This window comes from Capricornis sumatraensis, unplaced genomic scaffold, assembly GCF_032405125.1.
Source record: "Capricornis sumatraensis isolate serow.1 unplaced genomic scaffold, serow.2 scaffold10, whole genome shotgun sequence".
Taxonomy (NCBI): Eukaryota; Metazoa; Chordata; class Mammalia; order Artiodactyla; family Bovidae; genus Capricornis; species Capricornis sumatraensis.
Window position 1 is genome coordinate 646,713 of NW_027184621.1, and position 13,199 is coordinate 659,911.

The 13,199-nt window shown below is 43.3% G+C and overlaps 1 non-coding gene across 1 annotated transcript; it reads left to right on the plus strand.

The window, feature by feature from the left end:
• The first annotated feature begins 12,660 nt into the window (after positions 1 to 12,660).
• On the plus strand, positions 12,661 to 12,764 carry LOC138072364 (U6 spliceosomal RNA). The gene has a single exon (XR_011144292.1). It is a non-coding gene; the product is annotated as a U6 spliceosomal RNA (small nuclear RNA).
• Positions 12,765 to 13,199: the final 435 nt, after the last annotated feature.

Consider the following 13,199-nt stretch of genomic DNA (forward strand, 5'->3'; position numbering starts at 1 on the left):
AGTGTGGGTTTATCTCACAGCTTTGTGTCTTGTTCCATTTCTCTATGTTTATGTTTTTGTGCCTGTACCATACCGTCTTGGTAGTATAGTCTGAAGTTAGAAAGGTTGATTCCTCCAGTTCCACATTTCTTTCCAAGGTTACTTTGGCCTTTCCAGGTCTTTTGTTTCCCCCATATAAATTGTAAAATTATTAGTCCTAGGTTTTTTTTTTTTTTTTTTTAATGTCATTGGTTGTTTTGTAGGGATGAATTGAATCTGCAGATTGGTTTGGGTAGTATAGTCATTTTCACAACGTTGATTTCTTTCAGTTCAAGAACATGACATATCTTTCTATCTGTTTCTTTCATCTTTGCTATCTTTCATCATACAACCTGTCTTTCTGCATACATGTGTTTTGTCTGTTTAGGTCTGTTTGTCCTAGTTTTTGGAGAAGAAAATGGCAACCCACTCCAGTATTCTTGCCTGGTAAATCCCAAGGATGGAGGAGCCTAATAGGCTACAGTCTAGGGGGTCCCGAATAGTTGGAGATGACTGAGCGATTTTACTTTCACGTTTCACTTTCATGCATTGGAGAAGGAAATGACAACCTACTCCAGTGTTCTTGCCTGGAGAATCCCAGGGACAGGGGAGCCTGGTAGGCTCCCATCTATAGGGTTGCACAGAGTCTGACACTACTGACGCGACTTAGCAGCAGCAGCATTCCTAGCCATGCTATTCTTGTTGCAGTGGGGAATGACACTGTTTCCTTTGTTTTTCTTTCTGATTTTTCTTGTTGTGCTATAAGTATACAAAGGATTTTTGTGTATAAATTTTGTATCCTGGGCTTTGCTAAATTCACTGATTAGCTCTAGTAATTTTCTTATTCTATCTTTAGGGTCTTCTGTGAATAGAAACAGGTCATCTGCAATCAATGAGAGATGGACTTCTTTTCCAATATGCATTCTTTCTTGTTTTCTTCTCTGATTGCTGTGTCTATGACATACAAAACTATATTGATTAACAGGAATGAGAGTGGGCACCATGGTCTTGATCCTGATCTTAAAAGAAATGCTTAAATTTTGACACCATTGAGAATAATGTTTGCTGAAAGATTTTCCTACATCCTATATGACCTTTATTATGTTGAGGTAGGTTTATTCCATACCCATTTATGGGATGCTTTTTAAGTCATAAACTGGTGTTTAATTTTGTAAAAACCTTTCCTTGCATCAATCAAGATTATCATATGGTTTTTATCTTTCAATTTGTTAATATAGTGTGTCACATTGTTTGATTTGCAGATAGTGAAAAATCTTTGCATCCCTGGGGTAAACCCCACTTGAACTTGGTGTATGATCCTTTTCATGTGTTTTTGTTTTGTTTCTGCTAGAATTTTCTCCAAGATTTTTGCATTGATGTTCATCAGTGATGTTAGTCTGTAATTGTCTTTTCTATGTGGCATTTCTGCTTCATTTCGGTTCATGGTGATGGTGGTCTCACAGAATAAATTGAGAATGCTCCTTCCTCCACATTTTTCTGGAACAGTTTGACCAGCATAGGTATTATCACATCTCTACCGTTTGAGAACATTCATCTGTGAAATCCTAGGCATTTGTTTGTTGGAGACTTTTGATCACAGATAGTAGTGCTTGTAATTGATGTGTTCATATTTAGAGCCTGTGATTAGTGTTAGTGCTTGATTTATTCATACTTTCTATTTCTTCTTGGTTCAGTCTTAGAAGATTGTACTTTTCTAAGAATTTGTCCATTTGTTCCAGGTTATCCATTTTATTGTTATGCAGTTGTTTCTAATGGTCTCATATGATCCTTTCTCTTTCTGTGTTGTCTGTTGTAATGTCTCCTTTTTCATTTCGAGTTCATTTGAGTGGGCTGTCTTCTATGGGGTTGCATAGAGTCAGACATGACTGAAGCGACTTAACAGTAGCAGCAGCATATAAGGCTCAGCGACCCCGAGCTTTCCCAGATGTGGGATTTTTAGTGCTAAAACCAGGACAACCCTTGGCAAACCAGGATCCCGGTCACCCTAGTTCTGTGTATCGTCTTCCTCAATCCTGATTGCTCCCCCTTGTCTGCCCCACCCCGTGTTTACTCTCCAATATTCCTCATCCTCCGTTTCTGCTTGCACATCACTTCTGCAGCCCCCAGGGAGTGGTTTACTCATCCCATCTAGGCACTCTCTGGGAAAGATTGAGGGCAGAAGGAGAAGGGGACAACAGAGGATGAGATGGTTGGATGGCATCACTGACTCAATGGACATGAGTTTGGGTAAACTCCGGGAGCTGGCAATGGACAGGGAGACCTGGCGTGCTGCGGTTCATGGGGTCACAAAGAGTCGGACATGACTGAGCGACTGAGCTGAACTGAACTGAGGTGCTCTGGGGCTTCCCAGAGGCGCTGAACAGAAAGTGACAGTGTTAGTTGCTCAGTCATGTCCTGACTCTTTTGCGACCCCATAGACTGTACCTTGTTAGACTCTTCTGTCCATGGAACTCCCAGGCAAGAATATTGGCACCCATGCCCTCCTCCAGGAGATCTTGCTGACCTGGGTATAGAACCCAGGTCACCTGCATTGCAGATGAAATCTTTACCATCTGAGCCATCAGGGGTGCTAGTGGAAAAGAACCTGCTGCCTGTTCAGGAGACCCAAGAGACGTGGGTTCAATCTCTGGGTATGGAGAAGGAAATGGCAACCCACTCTGGTATTCTTGGCTGGAGAAACCCATGGATAGAGAAGCCTGGCGGGCTAGAGTCCAAGGGGTCTCAAAGAGATATGTGGGAGAGGGAGAGGGTGGAGTTATTTGGGAGAATGGCATTGAAACATGTATAATATCATATAAGAAACGAATCGTCAGTCCAGGTTTGATGCATGATACAGGATGCTCAGGGCTGGTGCACTGGGATGACCCAGAGGGGTGCTACGGGGAGGGAAGTGGAAGTGGGGTTCAGGATTAGGAACACGTGTACACCCATGAAGGATTCATGTTGAGGTATGGCAAAACCAATACAATATTGTAAATTATTAGCATCCATTTAAAATGAATAAATTTAAATTAAAAAAAAAATCCAAACATGACCAAGTGACATAGCACAAATTCTCAGGCTCTCTTTGTAGTGACCCCTGTGTTCTCACAGTTTCTCTGTCTCTTTTCAAGTTATAAACTCATTAAAGACTGAAACAGTTTTTTTTTTTTTTTCTTCAACCTATAATCTCAGAGCCTAGCAGAGATTCTGGTACATAGTAGGTGTGCAATGAAGTTTTCTTGATTTAATGACTATCAATATCAACACATCAAGTGTCATCTATTTCATATCACTATATGAATGGGATGTTATGGATTGAATGTTTGTGTCCCTCCCAAAACTCATATGTTGAAGTCTTAACCCCCAGAGCGGCTGTATCTGGACGTGAGGCCTTTAGGGAAATGCATGAGTGTGTGCTAAATTGCTCAGTCGTCTGCAACTCTGTGACCCCATGGACTGTAGCCTGCCAGGCTCCTCTGTCCATGGGATTTTCCAGGCAAAGATACTGGAGTGGGTTGTTATTTCCTCCTCCAGGGGATCTTCCTGACTCAGGGATCAAGCCTGTGTCCCAGTGCAGGGGGTCTGGGTTAGATCCCTGGTCAAGAAACTAGATTCTACATGCCTTAACTAAGCCCTGGTGTGGCCAAATATTTTTTTTTTTAATTCAAGTAACATTAAATTCAACACTATACTTTAAAAACAGCATTGCAGATTGAGCCTATTCCTGTTACAGTCACTCTATCTATGTAGCTCTCTATCCATCCTTCTATCTGTATTTGTTAAAATGGTGTTCACCAACTGTGGATATTTGTAGTATTTCTGTGATCATAAAATCAGGATGATTAGAACTTAGGTTAAAAAAAAAAAAAAAAGACCAGACACCAAGAGATCAGCCTTTCTCCCCCTCCCTCCATCCCCTTGCTTTTCCCTCCTGCAAACTCACCCAGGAAAGACCATGTGAGCACACACTGAAAAGAAACTCCCAAAGGGAGCTCTCAGCATATAACCATCCTGTCAACATTGGGTCTCAGTCTTCCAGCCTCCAGAGTGATGAGAAAACAAATTTCTGTTGTCAAAGCCACCAGCCTATGGTACTTTATTATGGCAGCCCCAGCGGGATAACACGGGATGTACCCAGTTCATATAACCATGGTGTGACCATTAATGGATATGGTCACAAGGCACCCTCCTGAAGCAGAGAGCTGCTTTCTATTCCAAAACAGTTCCAATAATACTTCCCATTCCATTTTAAGAACATCAGTGCTCAACATGACAAAATTGACAAACCTATTTTTCTATAATTCTGCTTTACTTCTGCAAACAAGTATCTTAGAATCGTAACTTCTGGGACTGGAAATGATTACATGAATATGCGGTTCAGTTTTGAATGTATAACTAATTTTTTTTTGTAGTTAAGTAGCATTTTCTGTTTTCCAATGACACTTTAAAGTCCATTTATGTTACCTGAGTATGCATAATTAATTCCTCCTTTGCAAATGTCTTTGTTTTCTCCACTGAGCTGGCAATTCTCCATTGTCCCACTCAAATCCTACCATTTCCCTCCCACCCCTGGCCACACTTGTCAGTCCATTCCCTGCCTCAAAGCCTGACATCTACAAGCTGCAACCCCCAGGCTTTGCTGTTCTCAGTGCCTCTTTCTCGGTTCTTGACCAAAGGGAAGCACTATCAGAGTGTGAAGGCAGGAGTATGAAGGGCGGGGAGAGAGGGGTGGGTCTTCTCCCTCTCTCTCTGCCAGAGCCTGGTCTCCACCATGGGGGCCTTCCTTTGTCATATAGCACCCATGCTGGGCAGCCCCTCCCCTATGACCACAGCTCTGAATGGGTTCTAGGAATAGCACACCCTTTCTCTTTTGTTTCTCCAGGCTCAAGGATGATAGAGGCTTCTGCTGTTAATAGTTTCCAGTGGCTTCTCCATTCGTCTTGATTCTCTTTACCTTGCCCACAGTGTGAGTTAAGGGTTGACTATAACCATTGCCCCCCCCATTCCTATGTTGTAGTTCTAACCCCCAGGACCTCAGAATGTGACTGTCTTAGGAGAGTGTCTTCAAAAAGGTAATTAAAGTTAAACAAAGTCATACAGGTGGACCCTAATCCAATCTGACTTGTGTCCATATAATAAGAAGCCCAGGTGGCACTAGTGGTAAAGAACCCGCCTGCCAATGCAGGAGACATAAGAGATATGGGTTCGATTCCTGGGCCTGGAAGATCACCTTGGAGGAGGGCATGGCAACCCACTCCAGTATTCCTGCCTGGAGAATCCCATGGACAGAGGAGACTGGCAGGCTACAGTCCATGGTGCGCCAAAGAGTCGGACATGACTGAGCAACTTAACATATACACAGTAAGAGAAGATTAGGACATCGACAAGCAGAGAAGGAAGACAGTCTGTGGGGGAAGGCAGCCGTCTGCAAGGCAAGGAAAGAGGCCTCAAAAGAAATCAACCCTGCCCACATCTTAATCTTGGACTTCCTAGCCTCCAGAAAATAAATGTCTGTTGTTTTCAAGCCACTCATCAATGGTGGTGTTGGTTTAGTCACTCAGTCATGTTCAACTCTTTGTGACCCTGTGGGCTGTAGCCCACCAGTCTCCTCTGTCCATGGGATTTCTCAGGCAAGAATCCTGAAGTGGGTGTCATTTCCTTCTCCAGGGCATCTTTCCAACCCAGGGATCAAACCCAAGTATCCTGCATTGCATGCTGTTTCTTTACCTCTGAGACATCAGGAAATACCACTTATCAATGGTATTTTTGTTTCAGCAGCCTAAAGAGACTAATACTTTGTTACAGCAGCCCCAGCAAACTATGACACCACGGTTAATCATCCCATCACTAAACCGCTTGTGGAAGTGCTGGTTATATCCTTCTCAGACCTGGTCTCACACAGCCGACCTCACCAAGGACACTATCATATGTTCCTTTATCGACACCATGGTATCTATCATCACATTCCTAAGTTTATAAATATGTCAAAGTTTGTGCTGTGAATACCTGTTCCTGAAATACTGCAGGACTTTCTTTCACAGTAAGGTTCCTAAGTCATTTCTAAGCGAGGAGCCAAGTGACATCCAAGTCTCTGTGTAGAGCATCTTGTTGTCTTAGGAAAAATCTTTCCACATTTTTTTACATCAGCTGCTGCTGGAAGGCCTGGGGTGATGACTGAAGTCCAGAGAGTCTCTGGAGATGCTGTGTGAGAGTTTTTGTTGCTGCTTCAGTGGCTGGGAGGCCCAGTGGCTGGTGAGGAAGCCAAGCAAGGTGAGCGGGAACGTGTAGGGAGGCCCTGGGTTCTGCATTTAAGGAGCTCTAGGTAGGAAAAAAGATACCGCTAGAGTGAGAGTTGTTAGAAAAGCAGGAAAAGCTATCTAATTCAGCTTATTTAAGGAATATAAAGGGCTTCCTTAGTGACTCAGTGGTAAAGGATCCACCTGCCAAGTAGGAGATGTGGGTTTAATTCCTGTGTTGGGAAAATCCCTGGGAGAAAGGAATGGCAACCCACTCCAGTATTCTTGCCCAGAGAATTCCATGGACAGAGGAGACTGGATGGCTACAGTCCACAGGGTTGCAAAAGAGCTGGACACAACCTACTTACTAATCAACGACAAAGTAGTATAAAACAATTTTATACAATCATAGGACGGGATGGGATTTATTAAGATGTCTCAGTTTTACCACCTTCCCCCTCATGCAACCCCTCAAGTATTGAGTTACTCTTAATAAATATATTTCTTTGTCTCCAAAGCACTTTCACAACCATATTTCATTTAAGCCTCAAGGAAATTGTGTAAGGTAGATAGGGAGCTATTAATGTCTCCATTTTACAAATAAATGAAACTGAAGAACAGGTAGTTGAAATGCCAGAGTTCAAGGAGCTAAAAGGTGTTAGGGTTGGGCCTGGAGACTCCTGATCCTGAGACCAGGTGGGTATTGATAGAGTTCCCATTGTTTACACTCCCTGCTAATCTGGGCATGCACACAAAAGACTGATATCACAGGTGGACATTCCATCCAGAACTCACAATGAGGAAGGACTTCTCAACATCTGGCCATGAGCAGAAAAGGCAGAGGAAGGGAGAGAGCGAGAGAAAGACATGATACGAGCTGAGTTTACAGGGAACAAGTGGGGGCACATGAATTTGTATCTCGGACCCGACTGGGCAGAGCAACACAGGAGAGCAAGCAAAAGTACAGAGGCTGGGCCTCTCTGAACACGGTCCCCCTCCCGACTCCATAGTCAGCTGGTAGGTCCCAGGAGTCAGGTTATCCATTACCTCCCTCTAATGTTCTGATGGATATGTTTGTAACACACAGGGTTTCCATTAGTCTGAGGAAAATCCTACTTTAGGCTTTCACTGAATCAGAAATTGCTTCAGCTATGACTGCTGTCTCCAGTGAACTGGGTCCGTTTTTCTCCACAGAGATGCCCCACACAGGCTGCTCTCGCCTGTACCCTCCACCTGCCTGTCTCTCTCTATATTTATTTTTTAATTGGAGGATAATTGCCTTACAATGTTGTGGTTCTCTCTGCCATACATCAATGTTAATCAGTCATAATGATATATATATATATATATTGGAGAAGGCAATGACACCCTACTCCAGTACTCTTGCCTGGAAAATCTCATGGACGGAGGAGCCTGATAGGCTGCAATCCATGGGTTGCGAAGAGTTGGACACGACTGAGCAACTTCACTTTCACTTTTCACTTTGATGGATTGGAGAAGGAAATGGCAACCCACTCCAGTGTTCTTGCCTGGAGAATACCAAGGACAGCAGAGCCTGATGGGCTGCTGTCTATGGGGTTACACAGAGTCGGACACCACTGAAGCAACTTAGCAGCATATATATATATATGCATATATATCCTCCTACCCTCTTGAATCTCCCTCCCCCTGCATTCTACCCCTCTAGGTCATCACAGAGCTCCAGGTTGTGTTCCCTGTGCTATATAGCAGCCTCCCACAAGTTACGAGGATACATGGGGCTTCCTTGGTGGTTCAAATGGTAAAGAATCTGCCTGCAATGAACGAGACTCGGTTTGATCCCTGGATTGGGAAGATCTCCTGGAGAAGGGAATGGCAACCCACTCCAGTATTTTTGCCTGGGAAATCCCATGGACAGAGGAACCTGGCAGGCTGCAGTCCATGGGGTCTCAAAGAGTCAGACATATCTGAGTGACTTTGAGAGTGAGTGAGTGTATATACATCAATGCTACTTTCTCAATTTGTCCTAGCCTCTACTTCCTCTGCCAAGTCCACAAGTCCATTCCCTACATCTGTGTCTCCATTTCTTCTCTGTAAAGAGGTTCATCAATACTGTTTTCCTAGATTATGTATATATGTGTGGTGCATGCATGCTAAGTTGCTTTGCTCATGACTTTGGTCATACAGACCCCATAGACTGTAGCCTGCCATAATGCATATCATACATACATTAATATACAATATTTGTTTTTTTTCTTTCTGACTTACTCACCAGCTCTCTTTACTCCTTCTCTACATCTATCCTTGGAGGCCCACCTTCTCCAAGAAGCTTGAGTGTTTAAACTCTCAGGGATTTTTGTCTGAGCTGCATTCCTGAAGCCATTATCATGCAGACCCCCAAACCCAGCACTGAACATATGCTTTTCAGGACTCATTGTTCTCTGATGAGATGTCAGCTCCAGGAGAATCAAGCTGGAATCCCACACCCTACTGAATCTATGATCCTGCTAGTAGATCCATGCATGTTACTGTGACTTTTCTGAGAAGGAGTAGGCAAAATTAGGGTTAAACACAGCCAGTCATTGGAATCTAAGAGGAAAGGGGGAAGGAGTGGGAATTAATTGTCTTCCCGTGTTGGAAGTTTTCAGTGTTGTTTCAAGAGCCACGCACAGTAAGCATTTTCATGTTGCTCTAAGATTAGCACAAGGTGAGAGAACAAATAGAAGCCTTCCTTTGTGCTATTTTAGGAACAAGGGAAATAAAATAATACCTTCCAAATGGAGGAACGGCCTAGCTTTCTGTGACACAAGAATGGGCTCATAACACCTCAGCTGTAACAGATTCAAATGGAATTCTATTACAGGGCAAAGAATATTTATCACTGTATTTGAGGAACACTTTCTCCTAAGTCCCCGCAGGGGGAGATCCACAGGCCCAGCCAAGCTCCTCTCAAGCTCTCCTTTTCCACCTTGGCTGGTCCCAGGGACTCCCCTGCCCCACCACGTCTCCTTTTGGTAATTGTCACCACCTCCCCAAACTGTCAAGTTTCTCACCCCTTCCTGAGGGGCTAAGGAAGCTGGTCTCTTTATGCCCACCTGTTGGACTGCACCTCACAAGCCTACAAAACTTGCATTTGCCCAGCTTTAAGACAGAAGAAAGCCTGTATTGGGCAACAGAGGGCTTACCTGGTGGCTCAGTGGTGAAGAATCCACTAGCAATGCAGGAGACACAGGAGATGGGGATTCAGTCCCTGGGCCAGGAAGATACCCTGGAGAAGGGAATGGCAAACCGTCTCCATTGTTCTTGACTGGGGAATCCCATTAACAGAGGAGCCTGCTGGTCTAAAGCCCATAAGGTTGCAAAGAGTCAGACATGACTGAAGTGACTTATCATGCACACATCCATCAAGCAACAGAGACATCAGTGGTTTGACAGATGGGGAGCTTCTGTGTCTGAAGCAAAGTCCTGGAGCAACACCCTCCCCCTGACCCTGTGCATCAGACACCTTCAGGACGTGGCAGCATTCTTTGCTCCTGGTGGAGGGGGAGATTGCCAGTTATAGGGGAGTTAATATCAGATGGGCTCATCGATTACCAGGGAAACCAATAGAAGGGCACACCCTTCACCACCACTTTGATAAGAACAATCACTAGCTGGGGCCCAAGGCAAGTATGTAGGAAGGTCAGACTAAATGTAAATGAAGCGGGCACTGATCTGGCAAGGGATGGACAGAGAGCAAGGGAACAGCCATCTTGAGTGAGTTGGTCAGCTGCCACCCTTCCTGGTTGTCCCTGAGTAAAAGCTTGCAGACCCTCTTCATTTTAAGACTTTAATGCCCATCATGACAAGAGGAAAGACAAAATATGGGGAATTGCATGTGTGTGTGTGTGTCCAGTGGCTAAGTCATGTCTGACTCTTTGCAACCCTGTGGATTGTAACCCGCCAGGGTCCTCTGTCCATGAAACTTTACAGACAAGAATACTGGAGTGGGTTGTCATTTCCTCCTCCAGGGGATCTTCTCGACCCAGAGATCAAACCTGTATCTCCTGTGAATTTTTTACGCCTTGAGCCACCTGGGAAGCCTGAGGAAATATACAAAGGGTAGAAATCTGACAGTCTAGGGTTTGGTCCAGAGCATCTGATGATCTGGTTGAAATAACTGGAAAATTCTTTTATCTCAACATTGGGTGTTGTAAGAAGATAGGGGAGGGGGGTCCCTGGAGAAAGAGAATAAAGCATGACTTCATTTTGGTCCAAGACATTTTGTGCTCTAAGCCTGGCCACAATGCTTGCCCTTAAACAGGTCTCAGTCATTAATGTTCTTAAGGGAAGAAAGGACTGCAGGAACAAAGGGAAAGCAGTCAAGAAACAATGGGTCTAGGACTCCCCTGGTGGTCCAGTAGCTAAGACTCCGAGCTCCCAATAAAAAGGGGCTGGGGTTCCATCCCTGGTCAGGGAAGTAGATCATGTATGCCACAACTAAGAGTTTGCACGCCCCAACTAATGATCCTGCATGCTGTATGATGTGGTCATAAAAAAAAAAAAAAGGCCCACAGTAAAAAATATATACCTTATTATTATTTTTTTTAATAGAGAAAAAGAGGTGAGCAAGAAATAATCAACATAGCAAAAGGCCTGTTTTTGTTCTTCATTTGTCTTTAGCTCTGGGGTAAAACTGTCAGTTATAGTGGAAAGACTAAGCAGAAAATTCTAGCTAGGGTTTTGAAATTTAAGTCCAAGATTATATGATGGCATCATTCAGCCTCTCAAATAGGTGACACAAAGTTGGGATGTGCCATCAAAAGTGCACAAGACATAGAATTCCTATGGTTCTTTGTTAGTAGGGACTATAAATTTACATTTCAAAGCATCCATGTCTGAAAACATTGGCTTCTAATGTAGTTTGCTGTAAGAAGCCGAACTATTTAATACAAAGGGTTATACACGTGCAATACGTATAGACTACATATGCACACATATATATATTTTTAAGAATTTTTTCGATGTGTACCATTTTTAAAGTTGTTTATTGAATTTGTTACAATTCTGCTTCTGTTTTTGTTTTTGTTTATGAGCAGTGAGGCATGTGGGATCTTGGTTCCCCTATCAGCGATTCAATCTGCAGCCCCTGCATTGAAAGGCACAGTCTTAACCACGGCACCACCAGGGAAGTATCTTTTGTTTAACTCTTAAGTAAAAACAAGAAGCCATTTACCCCCAGTCTAAATATTCAGGGAAAGAAGCAAGTAGAATTACTCCTGTTGGAAATGCCATATTAATTATGCATAGCATGATCAAACAAGAGGCCACGAGACAGAACAAGTAGACTATGCTCTTTCAGAGGTAAAAGAGAAATGAAAAGATGCTAAGTCGTGGTCCTTCCTGAGAATTTATTTTGCCCCCAGAATTCTTAGCAATTAGGTATTTTCATCTTGGAGGTATCAGAGTCAGAGGGGGACACACAGCACCAAATCCACTGGACAGAGTTCAACACACAGTATTCTACCTGGGGGCGTGGAATCAAAAACCCAGAACTGAGAAAGAGTCATGCACAGACACAAGATTTATGGAGGCCATGCAGGGAAATAAAATATGTGGGTTACATGTCATATCACTTTGGATATAACCATTTTTCACACAGCAGAAACTGTGAAAGAGAAGACAAAGGAGAAAGACACAGAAAAGTGGGGAGGAGCCTTCCCTGTTGGTCCAGCAGTTAAGAATCTGCCTTCCAATGCAGGGGACGAGCGTTTGATCCCTGGTGGGGGAACTAAGATCCCACAAGCCACAGGACAACTAAGTTTGCAAGTCACAACTACTAAGCCCAGGAGCCACATCTAGAGAGAAGGCCATGTCCCACAATGAAAGATCCCACATGCTGAAATTAAGACAAACCATAGCCAAAAAATAATTAAAAATATTTAAAAAAAGAAAAGTAGGAAATAAAGGTAAAATCAGGAAACAGAATGTTGAGCCTCCTCCTGGACACCTGGCTGACCCCTCGCCAGCAACTCAGCAGCCACTCAGCATCAGCACTCTCTCAGCATCCCTGCTGTCTCCACAGTGATTTAATGTGATTCTAATGGATGTGACTATTTCATGAACACTTCCTGGAGCTGGGCACTAACTCCATTAGTTAGTTGTTGCTAACTCTTTTCCAGATGAGAAAACAGTGCTTCTGAAATTGTTAACAACTTGTCCCAAATCACAGAGTTACTAAAATTGTGGGATCAGGCATTGAACCTAGGCTGTTTCAGGCCCAAGTGTGTGCTCTTGGTGGGCAAAGTAACAAATAAGATGCTGTTTAATGGAGAAGATCGTGAACATATATTGAATACTTAATATATACCTGGCATGTGATCCTCACAACAATCCTGCAAGGGAACTATCATTCCCATTTCATAGATTAAGAAATTGAGGCTCAGTGCTCACTTTGGCAGCACATATACTTAAATTGGAATGATACAAAGATTAGCATGGCCCCTGCTCAAGGATGATATGTGAATTGGTGAAGCATTTCATGTTTTTATGGCAGAAACCATCACAACATTGTAAAGCGATTTTAACCCTGTATGCGAGACAGCAAAAGAAACACAAATGTATAGAACAGTTTTTTGGACTCTGGGAAAAGGAGAGGGAGAAGGTGGGATGATTTGGGAGAATGACATTGAAACATGTATAATATCATATATGAAAAGAATCGCAAGTCCAGGTTCGATGCATGATACTGGATGCTTGGGGCTGATGCACTGGGACGACCCAGAGGGATGGTATGGGGAGGGAGAAGGGAGGGGGGTTCAGGATGGGGAACACGTGTGTACCTGTGGCGGATTCTTGTTGATGTATGGGAAAGCCAATACAATATTGTAAAGTAATTAACCTCCAATTACAATAAATAAATTTATATTAAAAAATAAAGTTTAAAAAGTATGAATAAAACAGGGAATTTTTTTTTTTTAATTG